The following is a 17,092-nucleotide window of genomic DNA, read 5'->3' on the forward strand; positions in this document are numbered from 1 at the left end:
CATCCTGGACCCAGGCCTCATCTCTGAGTTACAACGCCGGCACCCCGCTCAACCATGTATGCGCCCAGTAGAACGCGAGATGGCGTCCCTAGAAGGGGGGTACTGTCACGCCCTGATCTGTTTCCCCTGTCCTTCCTACCCACTCCAGGTGTCACCCATTATCCCCTGTGCATTTATACCTGTGTTCTCTCTTTGTCTGTTGCCAGATTGTTTTGTTCGTAGAACTTACCAGCATTTTGTTTCCATGCTCCCTGTTGCTTGCTCTTGTTTTCTAGTTTCCCAGTTCTGACCATTCTGCCTGCACTGAGCCTGCCTGCTGCCCTACTACTCTGGATTGCCAACCTCTGCCTGACCTGACCTGTCGTTTGCCTGCCCCTTTTGTAATAAACATTGTTACAGTCTGCATCTGGGTCTTACCTTATAACTGGATAGGAGTGGCATTGACTAAAATACAGTAGAATATAATACATTATATACACATGACATGACTAAAACGGTTTTTAAACATTACTAAAGTGACCAGTGATTCCATGTCTATGTATATAGGGCAGAAGCCTCTAAGGTTCAGGGTTGAGTAACAAAGTGGTAGCCGGCTAGTGATGGCTATTTAACAGTCTGATGGTCATCAGATAGAAGCTGTTTTACAGTCTCTCGGTCCCAGCTTTGGTGCACCTGTACTGACCTCGCCTTCTGGATGATAGTGGGGTGAACAGGCCATGGCTCGTGTGGTTGATGTCCTTGATGATCTTTTTGGCCTTCCTGTGACATCGGGTGCTGTAGGTGTCCAGGAGGACAGGCAGTGTGCCCCAGGGAAGGCTTAGTGCAGACCACCTTGTCAAGAGCTCTGCGGTTGCAGGCTGTGCAGTTGCCGTACCAGGCGATGATACAGCCTGACAGGATGCTCTCAATTGTGCATCTGTGAAAGTATGAGGGTCTTAGGGGCCAAGCCAGATTTCTTCAGCCTTCTGATATTGAAGAGGCGCTGTTGAGCCATCTTCACCACTTTGTTTGTGTAGGTGGACCATTTCAGATCATCAGCCGAGGAACATGAAGCTTTCCACCTTCTCCACTGCAGTTTCGTCAATGTGGATAGGGGCGACCTCCCTCTGCTTTTTCCTGAAGTCCACAATCAGCTCTTTCATTTTGTTGACGTTGAGGGTTATTTTCCTGGCACCGCTCTGCCAGGGATCTCGCCTCCTCCTTGCAGGCTGTCTCGTCATTATTAGCAATCAGGCCTACTATTGTTGTGTCATCTGCAAACTTGACGATTGAGTTGGGGGTGTGTGTGGCCACGCAGTCATGGGTGAACAGGGAGTACAGGAGTGGGCTGAACACTCCCCACCTGGGGGCTGCTAGTCAGGAAGTCCAGGACTCAGTTGCACAGGGTGTGTTCAGATCCAGGACCCCGAGCTTGATGATGAGCTTGTGCACGATATCTAAGGAAGTCTCGAGCCATTGCTCGCCTGAGGTAGAGTTTCTCATGAAGCTGTAGACCACATTACCTACCCAGAGAGTTTTCATCTATATTCTTGGTAGCTGTTTTACATGCCAGGACAGTAAGAGGCTGACACTAAGATAACAACATTAAATTAGCTGTATTCCGCCATAAGCAAACAAGAAAACGCTCACCCAGAGGCGGTGCTCCTAGGAGCCGGGACTTTAATGCAGGGAAACTTAAATCAGTTTTACCAGATTTCTAACAGCATGCTAAACGTGCCACCAGAGGGAAAATAACTCTGGACCATCTATACTCCACACACAGAGATGCATACAAAGCTCTCCTTCGCCCTCCATTTGGCAAATCTGACCATAATTCCATCCTCCTGATTCCTGCTTACAACCAAAAATTAAAGCAGGAAGCACCAGTGACTAGATCAATAAAAAAGTGGTCAGATGCAGCAGATGCTAAGCTATAGTACTGTTTTGCTAGCACAGACTGGAATATGTTCTGGGATTCCTCCGAAGGCATGGAGAAGTACACCACATCAGTCATTGGCTTCATCGATAAGTGCACCGATGACGTCGTCCCCACAGTGACCGTACGTACATACCCCAACTACAAGCCATGGATTACAGGCAGCATCCGCACTGAGCTAAAGGCTAGAGCTGTGTAGAGCGGGACTCTACACTGGAAACTTATAAGATATCCCGCTATGCCCTCCGATGAACCCTCAAACAGGCAAAGCTTCAATACAGGACTAAGACCGAGTCATACCACACCGGTTCTGATGCTTGTCGTCAGATGTGGCAGGGCCTGCAAACCATTACAGACTACAAAGGGAAGCACAGCCGAGAACTGCCCAGTGACACATGCCTACCGGACAAGCTAAACTACTTCTATGCTCGCTTTGAGGTAAATAACACTGAAACATGCATGAGAGCACCAGCTGTACCGAAAGACTGTGTGACCACCCTCTCCGCAGCCGATGTGAGTAAGACCTTTAGCCAGGTCAACATTCACAAGGCCGCAGGGCCAGACAGATTACCAGGACGTGTACTGCGAGCATGCGCTGACCAACTATCAAGTGTCTTCACTGACATTTTCAACCTCTCCCTGTCCGAGTCTGTAATACCAACATGTTTTAAGCAGACCACCATAGTGCCTGTGCCCAAGAACACTAAGGTAACCTGCCTAAATGACTACCAACCTGTAGCACTCACGTCTGTAGCCATGAAGTGCTTTGAAAGGCTGGTCATGGCTCACATCAACACCATTATCCCAGAAACTCTAGACCCACTCCAATTTACATACCACCCCAACAGATCCACAGATGATGCAGTCTCTATTGCACTCCACACTGCCCTTTCCCACCTGGACAAAAGGAACACCTATGTGAGAATGCTATTCATTGACTACAGCTCAGCATTCAACACCATAGTGCTCACAAAGCTCATCAATAAGCTAAGGAACCTGGGACTAAAAAACTCCCTCTGCAACTGGATCCGGGACTTCCTGATGGGCTGCCCCCAGGTGGTAAGGGTAGGTAACAACACATCCGCTACGCTGATCCACAACACGGGGGCCCCTCAGGGGTGCGTGCTCAGACCCCTCCTGTACTCCCTGTTCACTCATGACTGCACGGCAGGGCACAAAATCCAACGCCGTCATAAAATGTGCCGATGACACAACAGTTGTTGTGCCGTGGGGGAGATCTTTGTGGGCTATACTTGGCCTTGTCTCTGGATGGTAAGTTGGGAGTTGGAGATATCACTCTAGTGGTGTGGGGGCTGTGCTTTGGCAAAGTGGGTGTGGTTATATCTGTTTGGCCATGTATCGCCGGGAATCGTAGGATGGGGCCACTGTGTCTCCTGACCCCTCCTGTCTCTTTTTTTGTTGTTGAATTTTACCCCTTTTTCTCTCCAATTTCGTGGTATCCAATTGTTTTTAGTAGCTACTATCTTGTCTCATCGCTACAACCCCCGTACAGGCTCGGGAGAGACGAAGGTTGAAAGTCATGCGTCCTCCGATACACAACCCAACCAAGCCGCACTGCTTTTTAACACAGCGCGCAACCAACCCGGAAGCCAGCCGCACCAATGTGTCGGAGGAAACACCGTGCACCTGACAACCTTGGTTAGCGCGCACTTCGCCCGGCCCACCACAGGAGTCGCTGGTGCACGATGAGACAAGGATATCCCTACCAGCCAAACCTCCCTAACCCGGACGACGCTAGGCCAATTGTGCGTCGCCCCACGGACCTCCTGGTCGCGTCTGGTTACGACAGAGCCTAGGCGCGAACCCAGAGTCTCTGGTGGCACAGCTGTCGCTGCAGTACAGCCCCCTTAATTAACCACTGCGCCACCCGGGAGGCCCGACCCCTCCTGTCTCAGCCTCCAGTATTTATGCTGCAATAGTTTATGTGTCAGGGGGCTAGGGTCAGTCTGTTATATCTGGAGTACTTCTCCTGTCTTATTCAGTGTCCTGTGTGAATTTAAGTATGCTCTCTCTTTCGCTCTCTTTCTTTCTTTCTCTCTCTCGGAGGACCTGAGCCCTAGGACCATGCCCTCAGGACTACCTGGCCTGATGACTTCTTGCTGTCCCCAGTCCACCTGGTCGTGCTGCTGCTCCAGTTTCAACTGTTCTGCCTGCAGCTATGGAACCCTGACCTGTTCACCGGATGTGCTACCTAGAGACAGCAGGAGCGGTAGAGATACTCTGAATGACCAGCTATGAAAAGCCAACTGACATTTTCTCCTGAGGTGCTGACCTGTTGCACCCTCTACAACCACTGTGATTATTATTATTTGACCCTGCTGGTCATCTATGAACATTTGAACATCTTGGCCATGTTCTGTTATAATCTCCAATCGGCACAGCCAGAAGAGGGCTGGCCACTCCTCATAGCCTGGTTCCTCTCTAGGTTTCTTCCTAGATTCTGGCCTTTCTAGGGAGTTTTTCCTAGCCACCGTGCTTCTACACCTGCATTGCTTGCTGTTTGGGGTTTTAGGCTGGATTTCTGAACAGCACTTTGTGTCATCAGCTGATGTAAGAAGGGCTTTATAAATTAATTTGATTGGTTGATGGTTGGCCTGATCACCGAAAAAAATGAGACAGCCTATAGGGAGGAGGTCAGAGACCTGGCTGTGTGATGCCAGGACAATAACCTCTCCCTCAACGTGATCAAGACAAAGGGGATGATTGTGGACTACAGGAAAAAGAGGACCGAGCATGCCCCCATTCTCATCGACGGGGCTGCAGTGGAGCCAGTTGAGTGGTGTCCACAGTTGAGAGGTGTCCTTGGTGTCCACATCACCAACAAACTAACATGGTCCAAGCACACCAAGACAGTCATGAAGCGGGCACAACAAAGCCTATTCCCCTTCAGGAGACTGAAAAGATTTGGCATGGGTCCTCAGATCCTCAAAAAGTTATACAGCTGCACCATTGTATGGTTGCCTGGTACAGCACTGGGGCCAAGCTTCCTGCCATCCAGAACCTCTATACCAGGCGGTGTCAGAGGAAGGCCCTAAAAATTGTCAAAGACTCCAGCCAACCTAGTTAGACTGTTCTCTCTGCTACCACACGACAAGCGGTACCAGAGCACCAAGTCTAGGTCCAAGAGGCTTCAAATCAGCTTCTACCCCCAAGCCATAAGACTCCTGAACATCTAGTCTAATGGCTACCCAGACTATTTGCATTGCCCCCCCCCCCCCTCCACACCACTTTCACTCCCTGTTGTCATCTATACATAGTCACTTAAATTAATTAGCTCTACCTACATGTACATACTACCTCAACTAACCGGTGCCCCGGCACATTGACTCTATACCTGCACCCTGTATATATTGTTATTTTTTACTGTTGCTCTTTAATTAATTGTTACTTTTATCTCTTATTCTTATCCATATTTTTTTTTAACTGCATTGTTGGTTAGGGTCTCGTAAGTAAGCGTGTGACTAATACAATTAGATTTGATTTTAAGGATACTATGGTGTTGAAGGCTGATCTATAGTCAATGAACAGCATTTTTAAATGAGTATTCCTCTTGTCCAGATGGGATAGGGCAGTGTGCAGTGCAATGGTGATTGCATCGTCTGTGGATCTATTGGGGCGGTAAGCAAATTGCGGTCTAGGGTGTTAGGTAAGGTAAAGGTGAAATTACCCTTAACTAGCCTCTCAAAGCACTTCATGATGACAGAAGGGAGTGCTACGGGGCGATAGTCATTTAGATCAGTTACCTTTGCTTTCTTGGGTACAGAAACAATGGTGGACATCTTGAAGCAAGTGGGGACAGCAGACTGGGATAGGGAGAGATTGAATATTTCCAGTTTATCTGCGCATGCTCTCAGGACGCGGCTAGGACTGTCTGGGCCGGCAGCCTAGCGAGTGTAAATATGCATAAATGACTTACTCATGTCGGCCAAGGAGAACAAGAGCCCACAGTCCTTGGGAGCCAGCCGCGTCGATGGCACTGTGTTATCCTCATAGCAGGCGACGAAGGTGTTTAGCTTTTCCGGGAGCAAGACATTGGTGTCCGCGACGTGGCTGGTTTTCCCTTTGTAATCCATGATTGTCTGTAGACCCTGCCACATACGTCTCGTGTCTGAGCCATTGAATTGTGACTCCACTTTGTCTATGTACTGATGTTTTGCTTGTTTGATTTCCTTACGGAGGAAATAATTACACTGTTTGTATTCGGCCATATTCCCAGTGACCCTGCTATGGTTAAATGTGGTGGCTCGCGCTTTCAATTTAGCGCCAATGCTGCCATCTATCCACAGTTTCTGGTTTGGTAGGCTTTAATAGTCACAGTGGGAACAACATCCCCTATACACTTTGTGGTGAACTCAGTCACTGTGTCCGTGTATACATCAATGTTATTCTCCGAGGCTAAACGGAACATATCCCAGTCCGGCTGATTAAAACAATCTCGAAGCATGGATTCCGATTGGTCAGGCCAGCGTTGAATAAACCTTAGCACGGGTACTTCATGTTTGAGTTTCTGCCTATAGGAAGGGAGGAGCAAAATAGAGTCATGATCTGATTTGCCGAATGGAGGCGGGGGAGAGCCTTGTAGGCATCCTGGAAGAGAATAGCAGTGGTTGAGTGTTTTCCCAGCACGAGTACTACAGGCAATGTGTTGATAGAACTTCTGTAGTGTTTTCGTCAAATTTGCTTTGTTAAAATCCCCAGCTACTATAAATGCAGCCTCAGGATATATGGTTTCCAGTTTGCATAAAGTCCAGTGTAGTTCCTTGAAGGCAGTTGTGGTATCTGCTTGAGGGGAATATAGACGACTCTGACTATAACCAAAGATAATTATGTTGGGAAGTAATAAGGTCTGCATTGGATTGTGAGGTATTCTAGGTTGGGTGAACAAAAGGACTTGAGTTTCTGTACGTTTTCACAATCACACCATGGGAGGTTAATCATGACGCATAAACCACCACGCTTCGCTTCATTCCTGTCTGTGCGATGTACTGAGAACTGTGGTGGAAATTACAACATCATGTTATTCACATTATTTTTCTATTAGTACTTTCACACTCTGTCTGTTCTTCTGAGATGAGTCTCTGAGTCTTAACGCTGACAGTGGATTTACGATGCCTTGGTGATAAAACCTGAAAACTGCATTCCATTATTAGTGTCTGTGTGAAATGTTGGCCAGGCAAACCCTCCCTCCAGTTTATTTCTCCCACATCACAGATGAATACTGCACTTCATCATTTGTGGGAAGCACCTAGTGTCCTATGTTTTTTTATTTAACCCGTATTTTACCAGGTAAGTTGACTGAGAACACATTCTCATTTACAGCAACAACCTGGGGAATAGTTACAGGGGAGAGGAGCTGAATGAGCCAATTGTAAGCTGGGGATGATTAGGTGACCAGGACGATATGAGGGCCAGATTGGGAATTTTTCCAGGACGTGAGGGTTAACACCCCTACTCTTACAGTAAATGTCATGGGACCTTTGGTGACCACAGAGAGTCAGGACACCTGTTTAACATCCCATCTGAAAGACAACACCCTACACAGGGCAATGTCCCCAATCACTGCCCTGGGGCATTGGGAAAACATTTTTTGGGACCAACTGGAAAGGGTGCCTACGACTGGCCCTCAAATACCACTTCCACCAGCATCTGGTCTCCCATCCAGGGACAGACCAGGACCAACCCTGCTTAGCCTCAGAAGCAAACCAGCAGTTATTATGCCGCTGGCTTGCTACATTCGTTTTTATGTATAAACAAGTAGTAAATGACCTAGAGACAGACATTTGGCACCATGTAAATCTTGCTGTCTGTTGCATGAGAGTACAATGTACTCTTGTAGACTTTTACATATCTGTTATTTGTCACGGAGACCCAGGAGGACTATAAAGAGTTGTAACCTAACCCTGTTTATTTCGGCTATTGACAATCACCCTTAGGTGACTGTTAATGCTCCATTATTGCAATAATTATTAATAAAGTTTATGGCTTTGAGGAAATCTAAAAGTCTCTCCTTTTATTAGAATAAATCAATGACAACCCAGCTGGCTGTATGGACGGTGACAGGATATTCCAGAGAGTGCAGCAGAGATGGTTGTCCTTCTGGAAGGTTATCCCATCTCCACAGAGGAACTTTCATGTTAACCTTTTGGGACTGTGCTGTTGTGTGATTATTTCCACCTGCCTGGAGCCTTCCTCCGATTGCCAGCTTGTTGACTGTTCCCCTTGTCTCCTGTGCCCTCTGCCACCTCTGGAGTATTGCCCCTGGAATCGATCTACTTTGGATTTCCCTCGATATATAGCTATTGGATTACCTGCCTCATTGGCCCCTTGGGCCCGGGGAAATGGCCTCGCCCTCTGAAGAGCCTCTCTCCCTGGCTCTCGCTTAGTAACTCAGCCACAATCAGATGGGCCCCCGCCGTCAATCTGTTATTCTCTGCTCTCTCTTTGCTTTTGATCTGCTGGTGTTGTTTAAGTTGTGTTCTGTGGGTTCCTGCCTGTGCTACTTGGTCTTTAGTTGTTAACAATGTTGGGCTGTGGTGGTTAGTTAGCCAGATTAGTTAGCTGGCTATGCTAGCTAGCAGGCTAAAATAGCTAACATTAGTTGGCTGGCTAGCTTGCTGGCTAAGATAACTCCATATAACATTCGTTATCTATTTCCAAAACATGTGGTTAAATTTTTGCTGCCTTAACTTTAAGGCTGCCCTGAAATACAAGTCACCAGATTTGATGAGGTACTTTTATTATGAAAAGGCCTCCACTGCTGAAACATAAGTCACTTCCCCCTGCCCCCATTGACGGCTTCGTTCTCACTCTTGGTTGTTACAAGCAGTGTGGCAGTGAGTGTGAGAAAAAGCACTGTGCAGCACCACCATCATTACTCACCGAAGTAATTGATGCTCTGTGTCATTCCATTTCTCCAAATGTCAAATTTTTAAGTTAAGGGTTAAGGTACGGGTTAAGGTTTGGGATAGGCTTCGAATAAAAAACTAGAGTCCACGACTGTGATCAAACACACAACCTTCTGATCCAGAGTCATGAGATTACCCCTACCCACCACCCGTTTCCACAGCACCCTATGAAAATCCAAACTTAATTTATTTTAAGTGCTCACTATTGCCCCTAGTGGCTGGTATTGAAGATATTTCCTGACGTCCTCAGGATATGGATAGACGTCCCATTTCAACGTCAATCTTGAAGGACCTGGCTATGTATCTAACTAGCTAATGCTGGGTAGTTCTGGCTGTGTGAAAAACTGAAGGGGAATTTTTTGAAGCCAATTATACTTGCAAGCTACAGAATTGTTTCCACAATCACCGTCTTAGTTTTCGTCATAGGGTCAGCAAGTTGGCTATGGATTGTACCACCAGTCAAGAGAAAAACAATATATTTTTTCAAAGGAAGGGCAAAGGACTGTAAGTAAGGTTCTCAACTGCCTGCACACCACCCCTGGCAAACTAGCTGGCAAATTTGAGAACTTTCAACTTAGATGTCATTAACTTAATCACAGTGATCATAGGTCATGAATGTGTGCTCCATGTTTTAAAACTTTGTTTGGTGCTATCATGATCATAGCAGGAGAGTGACAGCCATGAACAGACAGACAAGCAGAGAGAGAGAGAGAGAGAGAAGCCACAAACCAACAGGTAAGTCAGAAGTGCCTCTCCAAGCCAATAGAGTTCATAGACTGGTGATATGTCACATTGTGAATCAATCTGAATTATCATATATGGTCTCTGATGAAATGATAGCATCTTAAGTCTAGAGGGTGTATTGCATGTGTTAACATCATTCAGGAGTGAAGCAGCCATGATGATACCAACAAACAGACACAGGCAGAGAGAGAGAGAGAGGCTACAAACCAACAGGTAAGATAGGTGGTTTAATTGAATATATCCACATTAACAGTCACAGTGGTATTCAGTACAGTATGAATGGCCATGGCCCTAAGACTGATTGGACTGTACCAGAGTAAGTGCCCCTCTGCAAGGCCCCCCATTAGCCTTGTAAAATTTCCAATTTTTAAGTTAAGATTTGTCTATATCCTTTCCTCAAAAGTCACTAGAATTTAAACCGGCATGCCCCCGAAACCCCGTAGCGGAATGTGTCCCCCCTCAATGTCAGAGTCGCTCCTACGCCCCCTCTCTCTCTCCATCCCAGTGTCCCAGTGGAGAGCAGGGGGGTGTCTGCAATGTGATTTATAATCTTTGGCAGTAATACCAGTGAAGTGTTGTTTAGATGCAGTGCAGGTGGGGGGCATCATGAATTATAAACATGATGAAAGCCACCGCCACCTCCTCCTCCTCCTTTCCTTCCCTCTCCTCTCTTCCATCCTCTGTGTCTCTCTCCTCTTAACCTTCTATCCACTCCTCCCTCTGTCCTCTATCTTGAACCCTCCCTACCCAAAGTAAAACATATTTTCACACTACCCTCCCCTTGTACTCTAAAATAAATGAAACACCCTCATAGAATTAACTCAAAATAATGTTTCCAAAACCACAAAATAACTGTAGTGACCCTGTGTTTATAAACGTGGATATCGACTTTTCCACTTCAACATGCTCTTGTGGCACAGTGGATGCCACACAGGGCTACTGGCCCGAAGGTTGAGGATTCCCCACCAACAGGTTTTCCACCAACAGGTTTCTGTGCCAATGCAACACACACAAACAATAAAAAAAGAATACAGAATTCGATACTTTAGAATCAAGGTTTCCCTATGTCAATCTCGACGAACAGAAATACACTATACGGCCAAAAGTATGTGGACACCCCTTCAAATTAGTGATTTTGGCTATTTCAGCTACACTCGTTGCTGACAGGTGTATAAAATCGAGAACACCGCCATGCAACCTCCATAGACAAACACTGTCAGTAGAATGGCCTGTACTGAAGAGCTCAGTAACTTTCAGTGTCCGCATCATAGGATGCCACCTTTCCAACAAGTCAGTTCGTAAAGTTTCTGTCCTGCTAGAGCTGCCCCGGTCAACTGCAAGTGCTGTTATTGTGAAGTGGAAACGTATAGGAGCAACAAAGGCTCAGCCGCGAAGTGGTAGGCCACACAAGCTCACAGAACGGGACCACCGAGTGCTGAAGCGCATAGTGCGTAAAAATCGTCTGTCCTCGGAACTGTGCCCCCCAAAAAACCACACAACCCTCCCCAAAGCAAAAACAAAATGTTTGACAACCCTCCACTATTTTGGACCACCTCTCCACCTCAGTACCTCAGCTCTGACCCTTAGTTGCTGTGTTTGTGTGTGTGTGTGTGTGTGTGCGCGTGCTAGTCAGTGTTTGGTCCATTGATCTTAATTCTGGCTCTGGTATTTCTTTGTTATTTTAATAAAAATGGTAGATACTGTATATACAGACCCAGTCAAAAGTTTGGATACACCTACTCATTCCAGGGTTTTTCTTTATTTGTACCTTTTTCTACATTGTAGAATAATAGGGAAGACATCAAAACTATGAAATATTACATATGGAATCATGTAGTAACCAAAAAAGTGTTAAACATAATGACAGCTTTGCACACTCTTGGCATTCTCTCAAGCAGCTTAATGATGTAGTCACCTGGAATGCATTTCAATTAAAAGGTGTGCCTTCTTAAAAGCTCATTTGTGGAAGGTGAACGGATGATCTCCACGTGTGTGGTTCCCACAGTGAAGCATGGAGGAGGAGGTGTAATGGTGTGGGGGTGCTTTGCTGGTGACACTGTCTGTAATTGATTTAGAATTCAAGGCACACTTAATCAGCATGGCTACCACAGCATTCTGCAACAATACGCCATCCCATCTGGTTTGTGCTTAGTGTGGAAATTTTCAACAGGACAATGACCCAACACACCTCCAGGCTGTGTAAGGGCTATTTGACCAAGAAGGAGAGTGATGGAGTGCTGCATCAGATGACCTAGCCTCCACAATCACCTGACCTCAGCCCAATTGAGATGGTTTGGAATGAGTTGGACCGCAGAGTGAAGGAAAAGCAGCCAACATATTCTCAGCATATGTGGGAATTCCTTCAAGACTGTTGGAAAAGCATTCTAGGTGAAGCTGGTTGAGAGAATGCTAAAAGTGTGCAAAACTGCCATCAAGGGAATGGGTGGCTACTTTGAAGAATCTCAAATCTATTTTGATTTGTTTAATACTTTTTTGGTTACTACATGATTCCATATGTGTTATTTCATAGTTTTTATGCCATCGCTATTGTTCTACAATGCAGAAAATAGTTTAAAAAATTAAGAAAAACCTTTGAACGTGTGTCCAAACTTTTGACTGGTACTGAATATATTTCTGTCAAAAAATCCAATGTACCTGAAAGAATATAAACTCCATCTCAACTGTAAGATGCTTCTTCTATCACCTTTCAAGTCTATCTGTTACAAAATAGATACCAGATGCCAGAAGCGTTAAAACACCCAAACAGAGTTCTGATGTGACGTGACCTTTCTTTACAAAGCCAACAAACTTCATCCTCCTGTTCTGTGGCTTAGCTGGGGGGAGGTATGTGGGTTTATAAAGGCATATTGATTGCTCAACTTCTTTCTGTCTATTTCCACCTCAGGCTAAACAGGTATACAGAACCACTCAGAACATGTAGAGTGGTAGATACACCCAGTGGGTAGCAGCATTTAGAAGGCAGGGAAACCATGAAGGGATCTCATAGTGTATTTGTATTTGTATATATTAAGGATTCCCATTTTCCTGGGGTCCAAACACATTAAGGCACACATCAGATAACATTATTACACCACTACATCCAGTGGGGCAAAAAAGTATTTAGTCAGCCACCAATTGTGCAAGTTCTCCCACACTGTTCCTGGTGTTTTGGTCCATTCCTCCATGCAGATCTCCTCTAGAGCAGTGATGTTTTGGGGCTGTTGCTGGGCAACACGGACTTTCAACTCCCTCCAAAGATTTTCTATGGGGTTGAGATCTGGGGACTGGCTAGGCCACTCCAGGACCTTGAAATACTTCTTACGAAGCCCCTCCTTTGATGCCCGGGTGGTGTGTTTGGGATCATTGTCATGCTGAAAGACCCAGCCACGTTTCATCTTCAATGCCCTTGCTGATGGAAGGAGGTTTTCACTCAAAATCTCAAGATACATGGCCCCATTCATTCTTTCCTTTACACGGATCAGTCGTCCTGGTCCCTTTGCAGAAAAACAGCCCCAAAGCATGATGTTTCCACCCCCATGCTTCACAGTAGGTATGGTGTTCTTTGGATGCAACTCAGCATTCTTTGTCCTCCAAACACGACGAGTTGAGTTTTTACCAAAAAGTTATATTTTGGTTTCATCTGACCATATGACATTCTCCCAATCTTCTTCTGGATCATCCAAATGCTCTCTAGCAAACTTCAGATGGGCCTGGACATGTACTGGCTTAAGCAGGGGGACACGCCTGGCACTGCAGGATTTGAGTCCCTGGCGGCGTAGTGTGTTACTGATGGTAGGCTTTGTTACTTTGGTCCCAGCTCTCTGCAGGTCATTCACTAGGTCCCCCCGTGTGGTTCTGGGATTTTTGCTCACCGTTCTTGTGATCATTTTGACCCCACGGGGTGAGATCTTGCGTGGAGCCCCAGATCGAGGGAGATTATCAGTGGTCTTGTATGTCTTCCATTTCCTAATAATTGCTCCCACAGTTGATTTCTTCAAACCAAGCTGCTTACCTATTGCAGATTCAGTCTTCCCAGCCTGGTGCAGGTCTACAATTTTGTTTCTGGTGTCCTTTGACAGCTCTTTGGTCTTGGCCATAGTGGAGTTTGGAGTGTGACTGTTTGAGGTTGTGGACAGGTGTCTTTTATACTTCTAACAAGTTCAAACAGGTGCCATTAATACAGGTAATGAGTGGAGGACAGAGGAGCCTCTTACAGGTCTGTGAGAGACAGAAAACATGCTTGTTTGTAGGTGACCAAATACTTATTTTCCACCATCATTTGCAAATAAACAATGTGATTTTATGGATTTTTTTTTTCTCATTTTGTCTGTCATAGTTGAAGTGTACCTATGATAAATTACAGGCCTCATCTTTTTAAGTGGGAGAACTTGCACAATTGGTGTCTGACTAAATCCTTTTTTGCCCCACTGTATCTACAGTACCAAATGTATAATACCACCATACAACAATATTACAATGTACGTGTATGTACAGTGCATGTGCTAGCATGTGTGTGCATATGCGTGTCTGTTCCTGTGTGTGTGTGTATCTCTTCACAGTACCCGCTGTTCCATAAGGTATATATTTTTATCTGTTTTTTAAAATCTGATTCTACTGCTTGCATCAGACACCTGATGTGGAATAGAGTTCCATGAAATCATGGCTCTATGTAGTGCTGTGTGCCTACCTTAGTCTATTCTTGACTTGGGGATTGTGAAGGGACCTCTGGTGGCATGTCTTGTGGGGTATGTATGGGTATCTGAGCTGTGTGCTAGTAGTTTAAACAGACAGCTCTGTGCATTCAGCATGTCAACACTTCTTACAAAAACAAGTAGTGAAGAAGTCAATCTCTCCTCCACTTTGAGCCATAAGAAATGTACATGCAAATCATTGATGTTAGCTCTCTGTGTACATTTAAGGGCCAGACATGCTGCCCTGTTCTGAGCTAATTGTAATTTTCCGAGGTTCCTCTTTGTGGCACCTGACCACACGGCTGAACAGCAGTCCAGGTGCAACAAAACTAGGGCCTGTAGGACCTGCTTGTTGATAACGTTGTTAAGAAGGCAGAGAAGCACTTTGTTATGGACAGACTTCTCCCCATCTTAGCTACTGTTGTATCAACATGTGTTGACTGTGACAGTTTTACAATCCATAGTTACTCCAAGCAGTTTAGTCACCTAAACTTGCTCAATTTCCACATTAATTATTGCACGATTTAGTTGAGGCTTAGGGTTTAATGAATGATTTTGTCCCAAATACAATGTTTTTAGTTTTTCAAATATTTAGGACTAACTTATTCCTTGTCACCCATTCTGAAACTAACTGCAGCTCTTTGTTAAGTGTTGCAGTGATTTCCCTCGCTGCGGTAGCTGGCGTGTCTAGTGTTGAGTCATCGGCACACTGTACATAGACACACTGGCCTTTCAGGAAGTATTCATACCCCTTGACCTTTTCCCATACTTTGTTGTGTTATAGCCTGAATTTAAAAAGGATTAAATAGATTTTTCCTCACTGGAATACCCACAATACCCGATAATATCAAAGTGGAATGATGTTTTTCAACATTTTTACAGCTGAATTATCGTGAAAAGCATAAATGTTTTGAGTCAATAAGTATTCAACCCCTTTGTTTTTGCAAGCTTAAATAAGTTCAGGAGTAAACGTCCGCTTAACAAGTCACATAATAAGTTGCATGGGCTCACTCTGTGTGCAATAATAGTGTTTAACATGATTTTTGAATGACTACCTCTTCCCTGTTCCCCACACTTACAAATATCTACAAAATAACGTCACTCAGGCGAGCAGTGAATTTCAAACACAGATTCAACCACAAAGACCAGGGAGGTTTTCCAATGCCTCGCAAAGAAGAGCACCTATTGGTAGAGGGGTAAAAAAAAAAAAGAAGACAATAAATATTCCTTTGAGCGTGGTAAAGTTATTAATTACACTTTGGATGGTGTATCAATACATCCAGTCACAACAAAGATACAGGCGTCCTTCCTAACTCAGTTGCTAGGGAGGGAGGAAACAGCTCAGGGATTTCACCATAAGGCCAATGGTGACTTTAAAACCGTTACAGAGTTTAATGGCTGTGATAGGAGAAAACGAAAACATGCATCCTGTTTGCAATAAGGCACTAAAGTAATACTGCAAAAAATGTGGCAAAGCAATTCACTTTTTGTCCTGAAGACAAAGTGTTATGTTTGGGGCAAATCCAATACAACACCTTACCACTCTCTGTATATTTAAGTATAGTGGTCGCTGTATTATGTTAGGGGTATGCTTGTATAGTTAAGGACTGGGCAGTTTTTCAGGTAAAAAAAATTACGGAATAGAGCTAAGCACAGGGAAAAACCTAGAGGAAAACCTGGTTCCGTCTGCTTTCCACCAGACACTGGGAGATTCATTGACCTTTCAGTAGGACAATAACCAGAAACACAAGGCAAATTTACACTGGAGTTGCTTACCAAGAAGACAGTGAATGTTCCTGAGTGGCCGAGTTACAGTTTTGAGTTAAATTGCCTTGAAATACTGCCCAATTCAGGTGTGGAAAGCTCTTAGAGACTTACTCAGAAAGACTCACAGCTGTAATCACTGACAAAGGTGGTTCTAACATGCATTGGCTCAGGGGGTTGAATAGTTATATAATCAAGATATATTAGTGTTTTTCTTCACGTTTTTTTTGACAAATGTGGGGTTTTTTTTACAAAGAATTTTGCACATTGATATTACAGAGTACATTTGGTGTACGTCGTTGACAAAAATGTTGAATGAAATTCATTTTATCTTACTTTGTAACACAACCAAATGTGAAACATTTCAAGGGTTGTGAATACTTTCTGAAGGCACTGAGTATACGAAACATTAGGAACACCTTTCTAACGCTGAGTAGCACCTACCAGTTTTGCCCTCAGAACAGACTCAATTTCTCTGGCAAGGTGTCAAAAGTGTTCCACAGGGATGCTGGCCTATGTGAACTCCAATGCTTCCCACAGTTGAGACAAGCTGGCTGGATGTCCTTGGGTGGTGGACCATTCTTAATACACACCGGAAACTGTTGAGCTTGAAAAACCCAGCAGCGTTGCAGTTCTTGACACAAACCGGTGCGCCTGGCACCTACTGCTCAAAGGCTCTTAAATCTTGCCCATTCACCCTCTGATTGGCACACATACACAATTCATGTCTCAATTGTTTCAAGGCTTAAACTTCCTTCTTTAACCTGTCGCCTCCCCTTCATCTACACTGATTGAAGTGGATTTATCCAGGCTGTATCACAACCGGCCGTGATTGGGAGTCCCACAGAGCGGTGCACAATTGGCCCAGCATCATCCGGGCTTGGACGGTGTTGGCCATCATTGTAAATAAGAATTTGTTCTTAACTGACTTGCCTAGTTAAATAAAAATAAGAAAAAATGTAAATAATAAAGTGGCATCAATAAGGGATCAGAGCTTTCACCTGGTCAGTCTATGTCATGGACTTCTTAATGGTTTGGACACTCAGTGTACA

The sequence above is a fragment of the Oncorhynchus mykiss genome, chromosome 5 (genome assembly GCF_057628025.1).
Source record: "Oncorhynchus mykiss isolate SJ-2025 chromosome 5, ASM5762802v1, whole genome shotgun sequence".
Lineage (NCBI taxonomy): Eukaryota > Metazoa > Chordata > Actinopteri > Salmoniformes > Salmonidae > Oncorhynchus > Oncorhynchus mykiss.